This window comes from Hemibagrus wyckioides, linkage group LG09 (genome assembly GCF_019097595.1).
Source record: "Hemibagrus wyckioides isolate EC202008001 linkage group LG09, SWU_Hwy_1.0, whole genome shotgun sequence".
Taxonomy (NCBI): domain Eukaryota; kingdom Metazoa; phylum Chordata; class Actinopteri; order Siluriformes; family Bagridae; genus Hemibagrus; species Hemibagrus wyckioides.
The window spans coordinates 30,743,008-30,749,007 of NC_080718.1; the positions used below are offsets into that span (position 1 = coordinate 30,743,008).

General features: G+C 39.1%; 1 protein-coding gene across 1 annotated transcript in view; it reads left to right on the forward strand.

The window, feature by feature from the left end:
- Positions 1-6,000, forward strand: part of ttbk1b (tau tubulin kinase 1b) — a 96,115-nt gene that overhangs the window by 46,278 nt on the left and 43,837 nt on the right. The gene's annotated exons all lie outside the window — the stretch shown is intronic.

Sequence of the window (6,000 nt, forward strand, 5' to 3'; positions counted from 1 at the left end):
GACCCACCTGACAAAATCCTGAATGAAGCAGATTTATCAGATGAATGAGCAGCTTATAGGTTCTGGGTTTTTTTTTATCATGTCACATAAGCCAGTAATGTCTTCTTGACCATGTGAGAGATCATCTGAGGAATCAGGACTGCCTCTGTACATCTGAGACTCCTGAACAACTTCCTGTTACAGTCCAGTGTTCTCATGGGACAGTAAACGATCAGGAAACGGCTCAGCTTACCTGGCACTAGTGAAATGGAGGAACATAAACATGGTCCAGGATGGAGCTCATGCACGGCACTCACGTAGCTGAGGTTAAGAAACATCTGGGAAAATTTCGAGCTACAAAACATGATTAGAAGTTCAGAACATTTCCACCATTAACCATGTTCTCCTGCACTGAATATTCATCTTCACTTAGCTCTTCACTTTGGTCAGGTGATGGAGGTGGTGTCTGTCCCTAACAAACTGATCACCAGTCTCATGAGGGAGGGTGGTGGGGCAGGAGGACAGACACAGGTCTTTCCACAGGAGCATACAGGAGAATCTGTGGTACTGCAAGTTCTCCAAGGGGTAAATGGTTCTGTCAGCGTAGAGAAGTGCAGTCTGTGGAGAGAAGCCAAGGCTCGAGGTGATGTCCAGTCCAGTGACCACAGTGAGCGTGGAGGATGGATGAGATTCAGGTTATCTAGAGCAATAGCAGAGGAACATGGTGGAGATAAAGAATAGAGAAGTGGAGGATAAAAAGTGTTTAGAGGGAAAAAGTTGCTAAGAAGAAAGAGGTATAACTGAACCTGCTGATTTCCTCAAACTGCATCATGGAGTTATATTTATCATCTTATCACCATCCTGTCCAGAAGCTGTGTGTTTAAATCGGTGTGTTTAAATCGGAGTGTTTAAAGTGAAGTGTTTAAAGCGGATTGTTTAAATCGGAGTGTTTAAAGCGGAGTGTTTAAAGCGGAGTGTTTAAAGCGGTGTGTTTAAAGTGGAGTGTTTAAAGCGGAGTGTTTAAAGTGGTGTGTTTAAAGTGGAGTGTTTAAAGCGGAGTGTTTAAAGTGGTGTGTTTAAAGTGGAGTGTTTAAATCGGAGTGTTTAAAGTGAAGTGTTTAAAGCGGATTGTTTAAATCGGAGTGTTTAAAGCGGAGTGTTTAAAGCGGAGTGTTTAAAGCGGAGTGTTTAAAGCGGAGTGTTTAAAGTGGTGTGTTTAAAGTGGAGTGTTTAAAGCGGAGTGTTTAAAGCGGAGTGTTTAAAGCGGAGTGTTTAAAGCGGAGTGTTTAAAGCAGTGTGTTTACATCAGAGTGTTTAAAGCGGTGTGTTTAAAGCGGAGTGTTTAAAGCGGAGTGTTTAATGTGGAGTGTTTAAATCAGAGTGTTTAAATCGGACGGTTTAAATTAGTGTTTAAAGCGGAGTGTTTAAAGCGGAGTGTTTAAAGTGGAGTGTTTAAAGCGGAGTGTTTAAAGCGGAGTGTTTAATGTGGAGTGTTTAAATCAGAGTGTTTAAATCGGACGGTTTAAATTAGTGTTTAAAGCGGAGTGTTTAAAGTGGAGTGTTTAAAGCGGAGTGTTTAATGTGGAGTGTTTAAATCAGAGTGTTTAAAGCGGAGTGTTTACAGTGGTGTGTTTAAAGCGGAGTGTTTACAGTGGTGTGTATAAAGCGGAGTGTTTAAAGCGGAGTGTTTAAAGCGGAGTGTTTAAAGTGGAGTGTTTAAATCGGTGTGTTTAAAGTGGAGTGTTTAAAGCGGAGTGTTTAAAGCGGAGTGTTTAAAGCGGAGTGTTTAATGTGGAGTGTTTAAATCAGAGTGTTTAAAGCGGAGTGTTTACAGTGGTGTGTTTAAAGCGGAGTGTTTACAGTGGTGTGTTTAAAGCGGAGTGTTTAAAGCGGAGTGTTTAAAGCGGAGTGTTTAAATCGGTGTGTTTAAAGCGGAGTGTTTAAAGCGGAGTGTTTGAATTAGTGTTTAAAGCGGAGTGTTTAAAGTGGAGTGTTTAAAGCGGTGTGTTTAAAGTGGAGTGTTTAAATCGGTGTGTTTAAAGCGGAGTGTTTAAAGTGAAGTGTTTAAAGCGGTGTGTTTAAAGTGGAGTGTTTAAAGCGGTGTGTTTAAAGCGGAGTGTTTAAAGTGAAGTGTTTAAATCAGAGTGTTTAAATCATAGTGTTTAAAGTGGTGTGTTTAAAGCAGAGTGTTTAAAGCAGTGTGTTTACATCAGAGTGTTAAAAGCCGAGTGTTTAAAGCGGAGTGTTTAAATCAGAGTGTTTAAAGCGGAGTGTTTACAGTGGTGTGTTTAAAGCGGAGTGTTTAAAGTGGAGTGTTTAAAGCGGTGTGTTTAAAGCGGAGTGTTTAAAGTGAAGTGTTTAAATCAGAGTGTTTAAATCGGAGTGTTTAAATCGGAGTGTTTAAATCAGAGTGTTTAAATCAGAGTGTTTAAATCAGAGTGTTTAAAGCGGAGTGTTTAAATTAGTGTTTAAAGCGGAGTGTTTAAAGTGGTGTGTTTAAAGTGGTGTGTTTAAAGCGGTGTGTTTAAAGTGGTGTGTTTAAAGTGGTGTGTTTAAAGCGGAGTGTTTTAAAGTGAAGTGTTTCAATCAGAGTGTTTAAAGCGGTGTGTTTAAAGCAGAGTGTTTAAAGCAGTGTGTTTACATCAGAGTGTTAAAAGCCGAGTGTTTAAAGCGGAGTTTTTAAATCAGAGTGTTTAAAGCAGAGTGTTTACAGTGGTGTGTTTAAAGTGGTGTGTTTAAAGCGGAGTGTTTAAATCAGAGTGTTTAAATCGGAGGGTTTAATTTAGTGTTTAAAGCAGTGTTTAAAGTGGAGTGTTTAAAGTGGACTGTTTAAAGTGGTGTGTTTAAAGCGGAGTGTTTAAATCAGAGTGTTTAAATCGGAGGGTTTAATTTAGTGTTTAAAGCAGTGTTTAAAGTGGAGTGTTTAAAGTGGACTGTTTAAAGTGGTGTGTTTAAAGCGGAGTGTTTAAAGTGGTGTGTTTAAAGTGGAGTGTTTAAATCAGAGTGTTTAAATCGGAGGATTTAAATTAGTGTTTAAAGCGGAGTGTTTACATCAGAGTGTTTAAAGCGGAGTGTTTACAGTGGTGTGTTTAAAGCGGAGTGTTTAAAGCGGAGTGTTTAAAGCGGAGTGTTTAAATCAGAGTGTTTAATCAAAGTGTTTAAAGCGGAGTGTTTAAAGCGGAGTGTTTCCAGTGGTGTGTTTAAAGCGGAGTGTTTAAAGCGGAGTGTTTAAAGCGGAGTGTTTAAAGTGGAGTGTTTAAAGTGAAGTGTTTAAAGCGGTGTGTTTAAAGTGGAGTGTTTAAAGTGAAGTGTTTAAAGCGGTGTGTTTAAAGTGGAGTGTTTAAAGAGGTGTGTTTAAAGCGTTGTGTTTAAAGCGGAGTGTTTAAAGAGGTGTGTTTAAAGCGGTGTGTCTAAAGCGGAGTGTTTAAAGCGGAGTGTTTAAAGCGGTGTGTTTAAAGCGGTGTGTTTAAAGCGGAGTGTTTAAAGTGGTGTGTTTAAAGTGGTGTGTTTAAAGCGGTGTGTTTAAAGTGGAGTGTTTAAAGTGGAGTGTTTAAAGTGGTGTGTTTAAAGCGGTGTGTTTAAATCAGTGTTTAAAGCAGTGTGTTTACATCAGAGTGTTTAAAGCGGAGTGTTTACAGTGGTGTGTTTAAAGCGGAGTGTTTAAACTGGTGTGTTTAAATCAGAGTGTTTAATCAAAGTGTTTAAAGCGGAGTGTTTAAAGCGGAGTGTTTAAATCAGAGTGTTTAATCAAAGTGTTTAAAGCGGAGTGTTTAAAGCGGAGTGTTTACAGTGGTGTGTTTAAAGCGGAGTGTTTAAAGCGGAGTGTTTAAAGTGGTGTGTTTAAAGCGGAGTGTTTAAAGCGGAGTGTTTAAAGTGGTGTGTTTAAAGCGGAGTGTTTAAAGTGGTGTGTTTAAAGCGGAGTGTTTAAAGCGGAGTGTTTAAAGCGGTGTGTTTAAAGCGGAGTGTTTAAAGAGGTGTGTTTAAAGCGGTGTGTCTAAAGCGGAGTGTTTAAAGCGGAGTGTTTAAAGCGGTGTGTTTAAAGCGGTGTGTTTAAAGCGGAGTGTTTAAAGTGGTGTGTTTAAAGTGGTGTGTTTAAAGCGGTGTGTTTAAAGTGGAGTGTTTAAAGTGGAGTGTTTAAAGTGGAGTGTTTAAAGTGGTGTGTTTAAAGCGGTGTGTTTAAATCAGTGTTTAAAGCAGTGTGTTTACATCAGAGTGTTTAAAGCGGAGTGTTTACAGTGGTGTGTTTAAAGCGGAGTGTTTAAAGTGGTGTGTTTAAAGCGGAGTGTTTAAAGCGGAGTGTTTAAAGTGGTGTGTTTAAGCGGAGTGTTTAAAGCGGAGTGTTTAAAGCGGAGTGTTTAAAGCGGAGTGTTTAAAGCGGAGTGTTTAAAGCGGAGTGTTTAAAGCAGAGTGTTTAAATCAGAGTGTTTAAATCAGAGTGTTTAAATCAGAGTGTTTACAGTGGTGTGTTTAAAGCGGAGTGTTTACAGTGGTGTGTTTAAAGCGGAGTGTTTACAGTGGTGTGTTTAAAGCGGAGTGTTTACAGTGGTGTGTTTACAGTGGTGTGTTTAAAGTGGAGTGTTTAAATCAGAGTGTTTACGCAGTGTGTTTACATCAGAGTGTTTAAAGCGGTGTGTTTAAAGCGGTGTGTATAAAGTGGAGTGTTTAAATCAGAGTGTTTAAAGCGGTGTCTTTAAAGCAGAGTGTTTAAGCAGTGTGTTTACATCAGAGTGTTTACATCAGAGTGTTTAAAGCGGTGTGTTTAAAGTGGAGTGTTTAAAGCAGTGTGTTTAAAGCGGTGTGTTTTAATCAGTGTTTACGCAGTGTGTTTACATCAGAGTGTTTAAAGCGGTGTGTTTAAAGTGGAGTGTTTAAAGCGGTGTGTTTAAAGCGGTGTGTTTTAATCAGTGTTTAAAGCAGTGTGTTTACATCAGAGTGTTTAAAGCGGAGTCTTTAAAGCGGAGTGTTTAAAGTGGTGTGTTTAAAGCAGTGTTTAAAGTGGTGTGTTTTAAGCGGAGTGTTTAAAGCGGAGTGTTTAAAGTGAAGTGTTTAAAGCGGTGTGTTTAAAGCGGTGTGTTTAAAGTGAAGTGTTTAAAGTGGAGTGTTTAAATCGGCGTGTTTAAAGTGGAGTGTTTAAAGTGGTGTGTTTAAAGCGGTGTGTTTAAAGTGGAGTGTTTAAAGTGAAGTGTTTAAAGCGGTGTGTTTAAAGTGGAGTGTTTAAAGTGGAGTGTTTAAAGTGGAGTGTTTAAAGTGGTGTGTTTAAAGCGGTGTGTTTAAAGCGGAGTGTTTAAAGAGGTGTGTTTAAAGCGGTGTGTCTAAAGCGGAGTGTTTAAAGCGGAGTGTTTAAAGCGGTGTGTTTAAAGCGGTGTGTTTAAAGCGGAGTGTTTAAAGTGGTGTGTTTAAAGCGGTGTGTTTAAAGTGGAGTGTTTAAAGTGGAGTGTTTAAAGCGGTGTGTTTAAAGCGGTGTGTTCAAATCAGTGTTTAAAGCAGTGTGTTTACATCAGAGTGTTTAAAGCGGAGTGTTTAAAGCGGTGTGTTTAAAGTGGAGTGTTTAAATCAGAGTGTTTACGCAGTGTGTTTACATCAGAGTGTTTAAAGCGGTGTGTTTAAAGCGGTGTGTTTAAATCAGAGTGTTTAAATCAGAGTGTTTAAATCGGAGTGTTTAAAGTGGTGTGTTTAAAGCGGTGTGTTTAAATCAGTGTTTAAAGCAGTGTGTTTACATCAGAGTGTTTAAAGCGGAGTATTTACAGTGGTGTGTTTAAAGCGGAGTGTTTAAAGCGGAGTGTTTAAATCAGAGTGTTTAATCAAAGTGTTTAAAGCGGAGTGTTTACAGTGGTGTGTTTAAAGCGGAGTGTTTAAAGCGGAGTGTTTAAAGTGGTGTGTTTAAAGCGGAGTGTTTACAGTGGTGTGTTTAAAGCGGTGTGTTTAAAGCGGAGTGTTTAAAGTGGTGTGTTTAAAGCGGAGTGTTTAAAGCGGAGTGTTTAAGCGGAGTGTTTAAAGCGGAGTGTTTAAAGCGGAGTGTTT